Below are 17,342 nucleotides of genomic sequence, written 5' to 3' on the forward strand. Positions count from 1 at the left end.
TCCCTCCACTAGATAGAAATGCTATAGAAATGAAAGAAATCATACTTAGTGTGAGCAAATAAAGGAATAGTTTAGACTAAACAAAAGAGGTACCTAAATGCTGGTACTTGATAACAAGGGGTCTCTCCTCCCCAACATAATATGCTAGGGAAATTATTCTACTAGAAGCTGCTGAACACATAAGATAATTGACCTTAAATAATCAGAAAAAAATATGTGATATCTGGTTTGCATGTTAAAACACAACTACTTTGAGAATATTTATAGCATTGACAAAGGTATTACTAGTAGCTTCGTCTGCCGTAAAAAGAATGATTATAAGTTTCCACGTATTTACAGAAGGAAGTGAATAATTTTTTAAACCAATGTTTGGTCTCGAAGCAACATATTTAGGGGGGAATGATTTTATAATAAGGTATATAACTCCACCTCTATTTACATTGCTATTTTTTCATAGAAGAGACATAGCACCGTGAATATTATGACGTAAGCTTACACATCTCAATAAGAATGAATGAGTTTTGTTAAAGTAAAAACCTGAAAGAGAGGGTACATGCACGTAATTCTAAGTTGCCATTTTTAGAATGGAGTTTTTCTCCAAAGACATTTTTTAAATGTGCTTCCACATTATTCTATCTGTGTTACTTTCACTTTAGTGCTCTGGTAAGTTGGCTGCTGAATAGAAACAAGAAACAAACTCATTTTCAAATAGAAAGTGGTTAATGATTTGACCATAGTATAAGCCACATAAAAAAGGAAGAAGTCCTGACTGCCAAAATATATCACAATTTAGATACATGTATGCATAAAGAGACACTTATGTTTGTGCCCATCCCTATTTTCCTAGTCCAGTTACCATGAAGAGATCGGAAAATTAACTGCAAGGTAAGATGTCTATTGAAAGCCTCATTATATCCAAACTAACATTCTTTTCAAGGAAGTCCAGAAAATACAGAAGGAAATCACAGGCTCTACAGGACACATCTTGTTCTTCTAAAAGTAACTTTCGGGCTGATATGGCTCCAATGTTTCTCCCCACAGAAAAGATATTCTAAAAGAAAAACCTTTCCTGCATCCACAATCACAAAATCATACAAGCCTGGGGATAGCCTTTAATCACAGTCTAGAGCAACAGTCAGTAGCTAGTACCCAAAAGATGACAGGCAATGTGGACTGAAGAAAAGAGTGCTTGACTAGAAGTCAGAAAAACTTGAGTTTTATTCCCAGCTCTGTGATTTACTATATGGTTTTGGGCAAGTTACTTAACCTCTCTGGGGTTCTGTCTTATGTTTGTCATGTTTTATTTTGTTTCATATGGAAAACAAGAGGTAATCAAAAAACTTTTTAAATTCTGGCTAGAAGGCCATCAGTAAACATATAGACCTACCCCCAACTTCACAGATGAGGACAGTGAAACGGAGAAACATGCCCAGTCATCTAAAAGGACAAATAACTTGTCAAATTTTTAGACCATATTAAAAAATGTAAGTACAAGGCAAAAAAGATCATAATCATCGAATTTAGGATGATGATTACCTCTTCAGGAAGAGCTTCAATTGTACTGATAATATTTTATTTCTCAAATTGAGTCTGGAGCACATGGAGATACAAACACACACACACACACACAATTTTTTTGTCCGAAATACTTCCTAATCATTTTTTTTTTTAAGTAACCGCCAAAACATCTTTAACCAAAACATTCCTCTGGAATTTTAAAGGTCAATGGAAATAGTGTGTGGTTTCATTCTCTAGCTGAGCTTGAAAGGTAAATATCACTACTATGTCCCCTAACATAAGACAAAAGAGAGTGAAATAGGAGATATGTGTGCGTGTGTGTGTGTGTGTAAAACATCTCCAATCTGCCAGCTTAGTTAAATATAAGAAATGACACAAAATGACACAAAACACAAAATGAACTGTATTATTAGTACCATGATTAACCTATTTAAGAATACTGAGAGATATCTAATATTTTGTACTCTAAACAATATAGTCAGATCATATCTGAGAGCCTAGTATTCAATCATCAGGGGGTTTTGTTTGTTTGTTTTTTTGTTTGTTTTTACTGAGACAAAAGGAACTGCGGTGATTTACCTAAAGTAAGCAAAGGTCTTTCTAAAGGTCTACATGGAAACTACCTGTAAAAACTAAGTGCCTCTGAAATCTCTGAAATTTTCCAACAGGAAAGTATAGGTCATTCAGCAAATATTTACTGTATACTTCTATAATAGCTATTTAATTGTTATCATTATGATGCAGATATATAATGGAAACAGATGTTTCTTTTTCCTTTCAGCAAAGCACAGGAAAAGCATAAACTTGCTGATATTGCATGGACTACTACTATAGCACAATAGAGGAAAAAAGACATTAGCACATGACAATATTAGTTTTTACTACACAACTAATTGCATAAAAAGTGTAACTTGAGATCGTTAAATCAATATAATTTTCAGCACTACAGAAGGGAAACAAATAGATGTGTATAACCAGCCTATTTCACATCTGCAGTTGGGAAAATACTTCTGAGAGACTAAGTATATGCAAAATGCTACCACTGCTTTCAGAACACAAGGAAAAGACTGTTGTTCTGTTTTATTTGCTCATGTAACATGAATTAGAATGCTGCCTCTCCAGAGAAATTTTTTTTTAAACAGTACCAGTATAAACTGGAAGAACGTTTCTGGAAAACAATTTGACAATCAATATCAAATACCTTAAAAAACAGTCTGTACCCTCAGTCCAAGAAATTTCTATTCTAATAATACAGCATAAGAAAATAACCAGGGGAATGATTAAGATTTATTTAAAATGCTATTCATCATAACTTTATTTATAATAATGGAAAATAGCAGAATAGCAGAATAATGATTAAATTACATATGTTAGTCTATGACCATGCTGCAGTGAATACACCCGATCTCATCTGAACTAAGAAGCTAAGCAGGGTTGGGCCTGGTTAGTATTTGGATGGGAGACCACCTAGGAAGACCAGGTGCTGTAGGCATAAAAAAATAATAAAAAAAATATAAAAAATAAATAAATAAAATAAAAATAAAACAAAATAAAAATATATATGTTAAACCATTATAGTCAATATAAATGACTTTAATAATAATTTTAATTATATAGTAAAATTTTCATTGTATAATGCCAATTGAAAAAAGCACACTAATCTTATATATTATATATTTATAAATATATGATATATAGATAACATAAATGCTTGAAGAAAGGCTTAGAGAAAATACACAAAATGTCATTTTTAACTTTTGAAAATTCTCTGTTATGAGCAGATACTACTTTTTTAATCAGAAAAAGTTATCTTTTCTTTAAACAGTTAAACAATTCCATTTCTATGCTCTAATACTCTCTGTCCTTGTCCAAAGTTTCTAAAAATTCTTTGGGTCAAATAATCCTATAAATATTTTAGGTAAATTGACTTAAAGTTACATTGACATGTTATTTGATCCTAAAATCTGGCATAGAAAGAAAAGTATTTGTCAATTACATAAACACATTATTTTTCCTGGGTTAAACAACATCCTTACAAATTAGAGAAAATGTTTATGGGACAAACATTATAAATGCTTAGTTAAAAGCTATTAATACGATGTGTTTTAAGTCACCATGTCAAGGAAATTTTTCAATTAAAAATATTTCTAAAGCAAATAAAGTAGACTATTAATTGCTCTCCCAGTATGCCAATAAAAAATTTGACATAGCTTTTGTAGGACTCCTACTTTCATGATTGTATTTTTACAAGAAGGAGCTGATTTGTCTTACGCTATTACTGTCTATTACTTCTAGAAGTCTTAAGGAAAGGTGGGAAGCAGCAAATTCTGGCAATCTGCCTAAAGAGAAATCAATGAAACAAATTAATCCTTTGCAGGCTACAATGACACAGTAATCCATCATTCAGAGCTGCTTTTATATACCAAATCAGAGAGCAGAAGAAAGAGCCCTGGGGGACATCACAGACAACAACTTACACCAACACTGGGAAAATACTGAGGAATCAGTTTATTTAAAGAGAATAGATTTGTTGATTGCCTATTTCGTCAAATGAAGATTTTTTTCTTTCATAGTGCAGTAAACCCAAGGCCCAACAACTATATCTTCAGAATTCAGTACCATATATGCTGGCTGACATCAATAGGGGATGAATGTTTTTAAATAGTTAGCATCATTTTCAGTATGAACAAATATCTGGCTAGAAAAATATTACTTTTTCCATTAAACTTCCAAGTATTAAATACATTCCCTGTTTTCAGTAGGGACTAACTGTAAATTTATCTACTAATGTAGAACTGACCAATTCCTGGTAAACCATATTCAAGATATTTTTTCACACATAAAATGTAACTGTTTAAGATATGTGTAACTTCCTAAGTATTGTGTTAAGTTTAAAGACTTGAAAATTTTTAATTTCATCTCTCGTGGAATAAATTTCAACAAGCAAATCAAATTATAAATAAACAACTTGTTTTAAAATGATAAATAGTTGTTTGACTTATAATATAGTTGACAGTGCTAAAAGACAAATTTAAATGTGATTTCTTTTTCAAAAATAAACTTATAAGCAATATATTCACACCGAGTATATTTATACATATACAAAAACATATGCATCTAAATTTATTCATGCTTATGTAGAAATTCACGTGCCTGAATATGTCTTACTACAGTAATGTATTCTGAGTGGAAGTATATTCCTTAGATGAAAACTAATGACGAGAACAATAAAGTCACAGTGTATTACTTCTGTTAAATGCACGCATCATTTTCATAGTTAAATATGAAAAATTAGTGAAAGAAATAAACGAAATCTGTCACAATGGTCCTTGAAATCTTAAAACTTCAAATATCTAATCACAGATCCAGAACAGAAAAAGAAGGTTAAATAAATGCTAACTAGTCAATTTTTGAGTGGCATTGTCGATTCCAAAGTCCATGGCCATATGATTACAATTCGTGGCTATGCTGATGCATTTTTAATTCAATGCATGGATCTAGTATTTATTGATTTAATAAGGTTAGGGATATTACATTGTTGCTACTACTGATGAAATGTCAGCAGTTTAATCTAGTGAAATCTTACTGAGAAATATATATTTTAGGGAAGAGAGAGAGGGAGACAATAGCTATATAAATGTAATCTCTTCACTACCCATGACAGTGGCAAAAGCAAGGCCCGTTTTTTCCCAGACTGCTTTGGGCTCCAAACATTTCCTTTTACTAAAGATGTTGGCCAGCAACTGATTGAGGTGACAATAAAGAGACTGCAGCAAAGTCCTGTAGGTACATCTTCAAAACACCGCCCATGGCATCATTAGTATGCAGACAGACAGAAAAGGGAGAAAATTCACTTACTCAAAAGCACTTCTGCCAAAATACAACCGAAGGAGAGAGGCTTTAAAGGCTATATCAAAATAAGGAAGTATTATAGGATCCAGGATCAGGAAAAGGGAGGAAAAAATCCACCTGAATTTGCTGAAACAAACACTTGGGTACTGTAAGAAAGCTTGCTGCTGGGCTACTCTGCTTGTAGGATTACTTCCCCAACCTGGACACCTGGGAAGCATGTTGTGTTCCAGCTTTTCACTGACTTTGAAGAAATGGATAATCTAAGAAGCAGTGCTGCTGCTGGGGTCAGTAAAACTATGCTAATTGGTGAACCTAATTGCTTCAAGCAGTCCTGCCTCTAAACAGGGAGAGCACAGTTGATGGAGTCAGTCTGTTCCTAATAAAATGAAGAAGCACTGAATTAAATTCCCAAGGAAGGCACTATAAAAGTTTCCACAGTGTAACCAAATGACTTCACCTATGCTATTACCCCTAAGATGACATCTTTGAAAGAAAGCAGACCCGAGTCAGGCTCCATATTCATAAATTGGCTGAGCTTAGGCCAGTGAATCTGGATTGATTTAAAAAGGCTTTTTCATCCTTCCAATCAAATGAAGTCATTGTTAATTAGATGCTTTCTGTTAACAATGTCACTCTTCTCCACATTACCTGCTCACACTTGCAGCGCCTCTAGTGCAACATCTGGAACACCAGTTCTACTGCAATCAGTCCTCACAAGTTTGGCTGGAAGGCGGTGCTATTTCCGTTTCCCAGTCCCTGTCTGAAGGAAGATAGGATTCAGTCTACTGGTGGCAAGATACATACCAACTCTCTAATTTGAGATATTATAAAACAATCTCTAGGAAAACTCTTCAGATATGGTCTCCCAAAATATTTTTTATTAACTACACAGCAGTTTCTGTGTTGTTCCCGCTCTGTAGATGGATGTTTTCAAAAATGCGTAAAGCCACAGAGTCAGCTCACTTACTTTCCAGCTTCTTAAGACTAACCTCCTCCTTAGGAGGTTTGAGGTTTCCCAGCCTTGCCTCAAGCCTTGCTCCAGACCCCACTTGGCCCAACAGACCTGAAGGGGACGAGCTAGCTGCCCAAGGCAGGGCAAACTGGTAGGCAGCCCCGGAGAGAGCAAGGCTCAGGGCGTTCTAGCCAGAGAGGGGAGAGAGGCGTACTGAGGAAGACGCACAAAAGATTCTCTTTCGACGGTGGGTCTCTGAGCTTTACAATGTCGGGCGGAGGCCGGCTCACACTCCCTCCCCGCCAATTCCAAAGAAGTTTACACCTCCTACACAAACTGCCAGCGCCGACCGAGGGCGAGGCCCCGGGGTTCGGGGAACGTGCGCCACCCCCCGGTCGGGCCTGGCTTCTTTCTTGAATCTTTCCGGGAGCAGGCCCGGGACTTTGTCACTCTGGTTCCTCGCAGGGTGTGGGCCTTCAGCGCCAGCGAGAGCACGGCTCCTGCAGGCCGACGAGGTCCCGGCGCGACGATCCCGCAGCCCGACCCCTCACTGCGCGGGCGCCACACTTGAGCCGAGAGCCCGCGAGCCAACCCCGGCAGCGAGGCTTCGTGCCCGGATGTGGGCCTCGCTTCCGGGAGCTGCTCCCGCGGGCGTCGCGCGCAGGCCGCAGTTTTCAGGCCTCGAGGGAAGGAGTGGGAAGGGCCCCGGGGCCCCTACAAGGGCCCCTACAAGAGCCCCTGACTCACGGCGTGCAGAATTCTGTCGCAAGAGCGCGTCCTTGTGGGGTGAGGAATGTCCGGAGGAATGTCACGAGAGTAAGGAGAAAAGGTGCCTCTTGGCGGCCCCCGGGGCCCGCAGCATGGAGGACCACGCTCATCCAAGGGCTTAGGCTAACAAGTGTCTGTCAAAGGCATCTCAGGACCCCGGGACCGGAAGGTGGCAGGCCTTCAGCAAAGCCTCGGGAACCTGCTGCCAGGTCATGGACTTCATCCCGGGCTGGGAACTCCTGAACGGGAGTCGCGCACCAGAGCATGGACCTGGACCCGGGTCCCTGTCAGTGACTGAGGCGCCCCAGGACGCGACCACGGCCTTGGAGTCCTCCCTGGCTGGGGCTGCGAAGGAGTCAGAGGGCTCCACGGCTAAGCGACAGTGAGTCCTGATTCCTAGACTTCACAGAGGGCAGAACCACACTAGATGAGGTTAGACGGTGAGGGTGGAAGGACAAAACCACATCGAGACGGACTGACTCTGCCAGTTGGGCCTCTTAATTGCATTTCTTCAAGTCCTTGACCCCAGAGCTTCGTCCTGTGATAACGTACGCTTTCTCCGCAAAAGGGTTTGGGGAAATTAAGTTTCTTGGGACTCTTTCATCCCTGTTAGGTGGACTCAGGGACGAGGGCAGAGAATAACAGCAGCCGAAACACCTGTATCTCTCAATACAATAAAATATGGACAGTGATTGGAATTATTTCTCCTTTCGTTTCCAGAAGGAGCTCAAACCTGAAGCATTAAGTCTATCCTCTAAAGTGTAAAACAGAACACTCGCAAAAACGGTCAGGGACACCACTGCCCGTGCCTGCAGGAGGTTCCCCTTTACAAACAGAAACGGCGATCTGAATTTTTTTTTTTTTTCATTTTAGTGCTTGTGTGACCGTAAGTTGGGGGCTTGCGTGTTGTAATACAGTCCTTTGACCCTCTGGAGACCAAACTAGAACTGAGCAAAGAGAAATGAGGCAAGAGAAAGGGAAGGTGCTGATAACTAGTGGACGGAAGTCTGGGTGGGTGGTGCGCAGGGCTGCTCTGAGCAGAGGTGGGACCCCGCTCCAGCACGGGTAAATCCCAGGACGCCCTGCCCCAGAGCTCTGGGGTGACCGGCAAAATTACGATCACCTGCTCAGGGCTCCTGGTCTCTAGCTCAGTTTCGGAAACACACACACACACACACACACACACACACACACACACACACACACAATGGTGCGTGCCCCTCCTGGCGCTGGAGTTCCTCTGAGGTTGTCCTGTCAGTGGAACCCCGCGAGTTGCCGCCGAGCTCGGCCACTTGACCATTTCGCTCACCCTCTGGCCCAGGAGGGAGGGAAGACCGAGGCGCCTGTTGTGTGGAGACCCAGGTCGGCGCAAGAGAAGGGCTGATAGAGTGACAGAGCCCTGGGAAGGGCGGCGTTCTCCCTGGCTCGGGGCTCCTCCCCACCATTCAGTCCGGGTCACCTGTTGTCCCGAGCTCGCTCAGGTCCTCTTACCGCCCCGCTCTCCGCTACCACGCGACAACCCCCTGCTAGCCGGAGCTGCACGCCCCGGTGACTCTAGGGTTCCCCGGCCCCGCAGAAGCGCAGCTTTCCCTGCCTCCAGATCCTCCTCCTATCCTCCCACCGAGCAATGACTCGCAGTGTTTGGGGTGGTTGGTGTTCTTTTTAAAAGTATATCAAAGGATCATTGCCGTCTCCCCGTCAAGTCATTACGCCTTTATCCCCATCAATTAACCACACCTCAGAGGGCTGCTATTAAGAGCTAAATTGAGCTGCAAAAGTAGATATCCCGTTTCAGGCAGATGTTGTCATCTCCCGCTGAGAGAAGCGGCGGGCGGGACCCGACCCGCAGCTTCCGCAACTGCCGCAGCCGCGAAGGACCAGGCTGAGGACTCGGGGCCGCGGAGCTGGAAGGGAGGTTCCCGCTGGATACCGCTGGTGCTCCAGGAACCCAGAAGAGTGAGGAGAGCCCCAGCTCTCGGATCTCAAGAACTGTGTACGTCAAGGGGAAGTATTTCCAGAGTTGTGCCAGGGAAAACGCCTAGAACGAGTCGTGCGTTTTTGCGCAGAGTGGAGAGTGTTCGCAAAGCCCCAGCTCCCCGCCAGTGACCCAGAAGTGTGGCAGGGGTGGGGGGGGTGGCCGAGAGGGGAGTGAGGGGGAGAAGAGGGCACAGTCGTGATTTTTTTCTGGCAGCCCTCCACCGACACACCCCTCTTCCTCTTCCCGCCCCTCCAGCCTTCTCCTTCCCTGGTACCTGGCCCCCAGAACCCGAGAACCTCTTGTGGAGGAAGGCTCTGTACTGTGGGGTGCTGGATATAGAGCTAGGGAACCGGGGACAGAAACGTGGCGTTTAAGACAAAGGGGATCCACTAGAGACCGCCGCGGCCTTTCGCCCAGATGTGTCTTTCCGTTCTCTCTCACCCCCATCACTCCCGAAGACTTGGGGCACGGCTGTTGCACTCAGCTAGGAGACCTTGGAGAACTGTGAGAGGGGAGGGAGCAAGGGGACGTGGCCCTCGCTGCAGTTACAGGGCTTTTCTCCCGACAGTGGCCACAAATTTAGCCAAGGCTAAAGGAGATTAATTTCCCAGCATAATCCAATTAAAAGATTTCTGAAGTAATCTTTTGCGAAAATGAAAAAAAAAAAAAGTGCGCGGCTAAAGAGGGGGCTGGTTTTGATGACAGTGATTTATCGCCTGGGCACAGCATGCGCCAGCCGCTGGCTTTCCTGCACAGGCGATTTGACCAGAGCATCCCGTCAGTGCCTCCAGTCCAAACCTTAGCCTTTCTGAAAGACAGCCATCCATCACGCCAACCTGGGCAGTAAAGAATGTGCAAGGGACTGGGGTTGCTTACAAGCACCACAGACTTTTTTAAGTGCTATTAGATTTATGGTCTCTTTTTCGACGCCCATCCAGAGTAATTAGCACATATGTTCTAAATAGATGATAGTTTTGTGAGCAATAAAGCAATTACCCATCGTTGGAGCTGACAGTTCCTCCAACTAAACTCCAACCAGCAGCTAATTGGAAAAGTCATTTCAGCTCCATTGTCTGCAATTAGTCCTGCTAAACTACTACACCCCAACTAGCTGGTTTGAGGTTAATTTATTCAGTCTTGTATTTGCACTGACGAGCCATTTCCACAAAGGGACTTGCCTTTTGCCCCTCCAGATTATGCCCTGGGATTAGAGGAGCAGGTGGGATATTCGAGGGCCAGGATGGTTCCCAAGAGGAAGGAGTGCCTCAGCTTCAAGGTCAATGTCCAGCTCCTAAATACTGCTGACAGAGAAAGCCATTGTTTTTCCTTCTGGGCAGTAACTAAAGAAAACTATTCCACTCAGTGTACCAAAACCTTAGGGTTTTTTTGTTTTTTTGTTTTTTTGTTTGTTTGTTTTTTTTAAGTCAGCATAGAAGAGGTGACTGGGTTCTGAGTACACCTTTCTTCCTGCATACTCAGTCCTGACCTCGAGGCATCAAACTGTCCCTAAGGGAAAAACATAGATTCAAACCCGCCCAAACAGAAAAATTCTGAGCCTTCAGCTGGGAAAGGTAGCCTCCAATTCTTGCTTGGAGTGATTCGGGGAAGGTCAGTAGCCCTGTTTCTGCCTTCAGCCTCTCTCTAAGAACAAGGTCACTTACCCCCTTAAAACAAGTTTCTCTGTGCTTTTTTTCTTTGCTTTTTTTTTCTTTTTTCCTTCCTTCTTTCCTTAACTTTTTTTTTTTCTTCTTTCTAAAGTTAAGTCGAACAGGTCCAAAATTTGCGCATATTGAGTGGGAAAAAAAATGTGTTAAACATTGGTTTGATGCCCCATCAGAGCTTCCAAATATCCATCGGCTGGGATTCTTCTACTTAATTTAATCTTTATTGGACAGGGCAGCTCCTACGCTCCTATTCACCAGGAAACCCCTGGAAACGATCCGTTGGGGTTCAGAATGGAGGGCGGGAAGGAGAGGAGTTAAAGAGGGATTAATCCTCTCCCACCCAACCTCGAACTTTGGAACTGTGGACTCTGGCAGGCCAGGAGTATGAGGGGAGGGGGCTCAAGGTCCCAGACTTGACAGCCCAGGGTCTCTTAAATCTGGAGCTGGGGGTGGGAAAGCTGGCAGGTTAAGATGGGAACTTGTAGCCCTGGTAACCAAGTATTCCCTTAAAGGAATTTACAGCTAAGTGACCCAGGCACTGGGAGCGATGCGAATTTTACTTAGAAGAACATGGGGCTGGGGTTTGGGGGGAATTCTTAGGAGATAAAGCCCAGTGTTTACAGTCCTAGAAATCAAATATCATTTTCTGGATAGCCATTAACAACCTAAGGGCTATTTCTCCCTTTTTAAGTAAATATAACAAACGGCTAAGGAAGACAACTTTGATGGTATTTTAGTCAGCATATGAGACTTAGTAAAATACTTCAAATTTCAAAACAAATTGTAATCAATTGCTCAGCTTCATAGATTTGTAAATATGAATCTATAGCAAGAAAAACTTTTAAATTGCCTAATATCAGATTCTTGTTTTCCACTTACTGTGTTTTAACCAATTTAATTCCAAGAAAGACCAAAAAGAAAAAATACTGATGAGAAATTTAAAGTAATAGTCTCATCTTACCCCATCACCTCCCACCTGCCACACAATCTCTACCCTCTGAACAGAAATCTTCCTGTCAGTGTGGCTTCCAGTTAAAATAAGATGTCTTCACTAAAAGGCTATTCATCATGTTCTCAATTATTTGCTTTTTTTCAGGACTTAAATACGACAACCCAGAGAGTGAGAGCAAGAAAAAGTTGAAGGAAGAGTCCACGGAAAGCATCACCTAGACTTAGTAGAGAATCCTAATGTGGGTGCATTTGCATATCTACGTGTAAGAGCAAATAACCCACCCACTCAACCCTCCCCAATATATGGGAAACATTTACATATACACCCGTGCACACTGAAAAAGCTCTAAGCACTTGTGTGCAAAGATGTCCTATGCAAGCTCAGCTAGCTATCCACAGACACACGTATTCACTTCTGGAGTAGGGGCATTTTCGTTGCTCCCATAGTTTCTTTCCATTAAGAGTGATTAGAAGATGTCTATTCAAAGTTGCTGATCCAGAGAGAAAATAAGAGTAGATAAAAGGAGATTTCAAGTGACCTCCTCGTCCCTTTCACACCAACCTGAGCCCTAGAATAGCCTAGGATCAACTAACACAAAAGCCCTTTCCTTTTTCTTTTCAGCTTCAGAAGATTTCATGCAAACGGTTAACAATAAAACACAGAACTATCCTCAGAGTTTTGTTAGAGCATGCATTTGGGATACCTTATTAACTCCTCCCATAGATGGGCTACGTTTATTATCCACTTCTGAAATGGGTAAATAAAATATACATAGCATAATAGAGGGCATAATTACTTACTGCTCCATGTGGTTTGTATCAGTGGCATGCTATGCTCATTCTTTTTCATCTAAACTTTACCTTAACCCCCTCTCTCCTCACCGATGGAGGCTGATGGAGGACATTGTAATAAACATATCTTTCCACTGACAGTTTAGAAGGAACTGTTAGATTTATTATTTAGATCAACTTTCTGATAAATAAGTACAATCGTAGCATGAACATAGTTACCAACAGATCTGGCTCTGTGAGCCAATAATTTTCCGCTAATTCATTTTATAAGCAGTGAAGAAAGTGACAATAAAGATTTAAACATATTCGGCTGTCCTTAATCAATGAATGTCCAAATCAGATCCACTTCTGATGGGCTAATCCTGTAATATAAATAATAGGTGTTCTGACAGGTAATTATTAAGGGAAATGATTATACAGTGTCGTTGATTTGTATTGTCAGGGTACTTTAACAAGCTTCAAACTCATTTTAAAATCTCAACTTTTCATCCAAACCCTGCCCATTTTCCCTGGGAAGGAGAACCTTGCAGTCATTCTTCACTCAAGTTGGACATTTAACATAAAGAAATTTTATAATATAGAAGTCTCCAGTTACTTCTTTCTTTGCATAAATGCACTTAGCTAGCTCAGGCTTGATTTTTACAAAAAGTAAATATTTGGCCCTGGCTTCACTGGTGTGTTAGGAATGATTGTCACTTTTCCTCTTAAAAAAGGTTTGATTTGCATCCAAAGGTCATCATTTGCTCTCCTGCCATCCTGCCAAGGCTACTCCTGGGCCCTCTAACCGGGGGCCCAAACAGAAAGAAGTGCTTCCCTTATCTCTTTTCCAAAACACATGCTTTAACCAGCCAGTTCATGATAGAAAAATAAACCACTTTCTAAGGTAAAGCACTCATCTCTGAACTTTTTGACCTAAAAGTGACAAGAAGAAATGCCCAGGCTACCAAAGTGATAGTACTTGAGCCTGCTGGATCCATGATTCAAATACATGCACAAGCTAAGAGCAGGCAGTCCAGCAGAAGCCGACTCTCAACTTGGCCTTTCCACCGTTTTCATGTTGTCAAGACAGAACTTTTTACAGCTAGGAAGCCGCAATACAGACTGAGTTAAATCTTGAGAGAGGGGTTTCCGACATAGGCCAGGTTTTTATTTGTTTGTTTTGTTTTGTTGTTTTGTAATAAGCACAAAACATAAAAAAAGTGGGTCTCTTCCCTTTTCTGCAAAATATCTATGCAAGACCATTTTAAATACATCTTCAACTGCGTTCTTCCCAGCTTTAATCTCATGCCAAGGGAGACTAATTGATTCGGCACCTTTAAAATAAGCTCTTTGGGAAAGGTCTGCAGTAAGATCAGAAGAATTGACCTTTTTCCCAATGATTGCAGGCATGTTCATCTCTCCAGATGGGCTTGATAAAACAGAGTTATTTCTGTTCTGTGGTCTCTCTAAACAGAATAATACCATTTTTAACGATTTAGAAGTAGAGAAGAGGTATGGGGAGAGAATTTTCTATACATATCTGGTCATTTGTAGGATCTCAGGGATCTTGAACCATATTTAGAAATATTTTTACAAGGCCACCTTTGTTCAGTGTAATTTACCAAAATGCCAAAATGAATGATTCAATGAGTTTGGGGAAAGCAAAATACCGATATCAAAGAGGTCATAGGATTAGTGAAGAATGATTTAGCCTTTGTCAAAATAAAGATATTGGGGGGGGGCGGTGGTAATCAGCTGGAAAGTCTGCTTAGATCTGGACTCTGGGGCCTGGAATGCAAATCAATGCTGTATGTGCAGCCACAGATCTCTGCTTCTCTCCTTCTCCCACCAGGTCACAACCCTTTACTGGCTGTCCAGCTAGGAGACATCAAGTTTTGTGTAAAAGGTCTTTTAAAAAGTGATTAAGGCTGAACCATGATGCTAGCTACCGGAAAGAAGTATTGTAAACTTATAGTCTGATTCGTCTCCCCAAGGGAGTGGTACCGTCTCATCATCTCTTGGGAGAACCACACTAGAAACTTTGTGCACTGAACTGGCCTGTGGAAAACAGGATGGCAGAGGAAGACTTGAGAAGGGAGGCCTAGGAGTCCAGACCCTGGCGAGGTTTTTCTGGTCTCTACACTGGCCTCTCCAAGAAAGAGAGAGACCTTGGAGAGGGCCAAATATATATGGCCACAGGGCTGGTGGTCTCAAGTAGGTTGCTGAGACAAGGGCCACAAGGCGTCTGAGTCCAACAGCTACATCCACAAGCTCAGACTCAGTTCAGTTAAAGGTCCGGGGGCAAAGGACTTGGGAGAGAAGGGAGAGAGAGAGAGAGATCTGGAGAAGAGAGAATGAATGAAAGGTGGAAGAAAATTCCAACTGCGCTTTCTGATTTTGCATGCCTGGATACATGTGTGGAATTGCACAATTTGGAGATCTACGTTCTTCTGCAAAATATGATCACTTTTCTATTAGGTGCCCTACCTCACGACACTATTGTTTTCTCCTGGTTGAACATGGGGAGCATCAGGCCCAGGACGAATGTGCCAAGGTGAACCAGTAACAAACAGTTTTGTAGAGAGAAAGCCAGAGCTCCCCAGGAGTCCCCAGGACCCCTCAGTCTCTCTACGGAAGCCATTTTGCTGGTGGGGCTGGGAGCACCAGTGGAGGCGCTCTGCGGGTGTGCAAACGCGGTCGTGGAGCACAGGGTCCATAAGAGAAACGGAACCGTTAGTGCCACTTGGGCTGCATAAGTCGCAGAAGGTGACAGCGCCTCTCCTCGAAAAGCTTCGGTTCCTCCCGCCCCCTTTGCGACAGACAGTTGAAGCATATGCCCTGCAGGAGCACGATCTGTTACCCTGCTTGGAAAAGCCGAGGGTTTCCATTGCTCTGGGCACCACCATTAAAGCCCCTGCAGACCCCCTCTCTCCGGTACTAGGGCCCGGAGCTGCATCCCTCCTTCCCTTCCTTCCGGGGAGTGGGCAGCTTAGTCTGAGGCACCTCTGAAGGCCCAGCTTCTCCCCAACCTCAGGGTCACGCCGGATCTCAGAAACCTCTTCCAAGTTTAGAAGCTCAGTGTGGGGGCTGGCAGGAAGAACCCCCAGTGAGAGCGAGTGGGCGACGCCGCTCGCGGGGAGTTTCAGCTCGTCCTCCCGCCATGCCTTGTCCTCAGCCTGCAAGGCCAGACCGAGGCCAACCCTGTTTGGCTGGCTCATTCCCGCGCCCACCCAGCCCCCGGGCGCGGCCCCCGGCGTCGGCTCCCCCGCCCCCGCGCCCGCCCTGCGCGCCCTCTGACGCAAACGCGCGCCCCTGCCCAGCGCAGTAGAAAGCACTGTCGTTGGTTTTAATTCAGGCTATTCTTTTCACACACACCCCCTCGGTCCCCACCCTTCGGAGGTGACCCCCCCTTCCCCGCCCCCAGCCCTCTTGCTACAGTCTGGCTGGGCTGTGGGACTGCGGATCTAGGGCTTTCTCACCGCCGCCGCCGCCGCTGCGGGTCTCCGCTGGGGAGAGCGGCTTGGTGTCCCTTTTAATCCGCTGACACTGTCGCCCACATCAAACAGGCAGCCATCGATCGCTTTACGTTAGGGGATTCCGTTACTAACGGCGCCCGCAGGTGGGCGGCAGGAGTTAAGCTCGCCAGGCCCTAGCCGCGCAAGGCAAGGCGCGGGCAACAGGGTCAACCCCGCCAGACTCGCAGCCGGCTCCACGGTGGCTCTGGCTCGGCACCAGCGGGGGCAGCGGCATGGGGGCTAAAACTGCGGTTCCGCCTTCCCCTGTCCTCTGGCCCCGCGCGGGAGGCCCCGTAGCCGTTTCCCGCGGATGAGAGTGGAGGTAGAGGATGGGGGATGGGGAGACCTGTTTTGAATTTGTATTAATGCTAGGCTGTCACGATCCTCAGCTCCAGGGTGGCGTGGCGGCCGTGATCCCTGCTTCTGCGCGGCAGGACAGAGGCCCGTTGAGGGCATCTCCGGAGCAGGCCTTGCGGAAAGTTCTCCTGGTCCCTCCCTCGCTGCCCGGACTCCGGCCCTGGCCTACAGAGGCCATGCGACAAGCCAAGGCTGCCTCTCGGCCTGTCCGCGTTTCCAACCCCGAGCTCAAAAGAAACGATAATCATTGAGTTACTTGCCTGGTAGGGCAGGATTTGACAGAGTCTCGCTTCCGGTGCCCACGACTCACGGTCCAAGGTCCGAGGGCGGCTGGGCCCCAGGACCCGACGTCCAGCGGACCTTCAGTTCCCTGGCGCTCGCTCTTGCCTCTTCTTCCACTGGCTCCGTCTCTCCTTGTTCTCTTTCCTTCTCCCTGTCTCCCTCTCTGCCTGTTTCCTCTGCCCTCCACTGCCTGTCTCTCTACTGTATGGGGAGTAAAATTTAGATTGTATATATAGAAAGCTTGTCTTGTTCTTTTTCTTTCCTTTTTTTCTTTGTCGTGTTCGTTTCACCTTTTAACTGACCAGCAGACATGAGCGCGTTTATTTGGGGAGAGGGCGAAGGCAAGGAGCCCATGCTGGCCCCAGTCGCCTCCTCTCCATCAGCTGCTTACAATGGGCCGCCGCTTGCAGAGTGCATTGACTGTCTCTCCATTATTCGAGCTGGAGGGGCTGTGGGGCAGGCACGGAAAAGCCTTTATTCTGCTGTTTAAAATCTTCGCTCCTCTCTAAGCGGTCGCCAACTCTCGACTTGTAGGCTGGAGAGACCGGGAAGCGCAAAACGCTCCCCAAACACGCAGCGCTTCCCAAACCCCTCCCTGGTGAATTTAAAGTGAGAACGAGTATTAAAAAACAAACCCTACCTCTGTCAATACAGCTTGGCCATTTACTCCCACCTTTACCTGAGGGCGTGTTGATGCTCGGGGTGCTGGAGCTGAGACAAACTTTTACGCTCTT

The 17,342-nt window shown here is 44.4% G+C and overlaps 1 long non-coding RNA gene and 1 pseudogene across 2 annotated transcripts in view; one reads left to right on the top strand and one right to left on the bottom strand.

The window, feature by feature from the left end:
- The window catches only part of LOC102886911, a 29,483-nt gene extending 12,141 nt beyond the window's left edge, over nucleotides 1–17,342 (bottom strand). For both annotated transcript variants that reach the window (XR_003046721.1, XR_003046722.1), the window contains exons 1-2: nucleotides 17,249–17,342; nucleotides 6,019–6,130 (exon numbers count right to left, since the gene is read on the bottom strand). This is a non-coding gene — a long non-coding RNA (uncharacterized LOC102886911). The remainder of the gene's footprint in view (nucleotides 1–6,018; nucleotides 6,131–17,248) is intronic.
- On the top strand, nucleotides 2,892–3,010 carry LOC112480785 (annotated as a pseudogene).

Source organism: Pteropus alecto, unplaced genomic scaffold (assembly GCF_000325575.1).
Source record: "Pteropus alecto unplaced genomic scaffold, ASM32557v1 scaffold20, whole genome shotgun sequence".
Taxonomy (NCBI): Eukaryota; Metazoa; Chordata; class Mammalia; order Chiroptera; family Pteropodidae; genus Pteropus; species Pteropus alecto.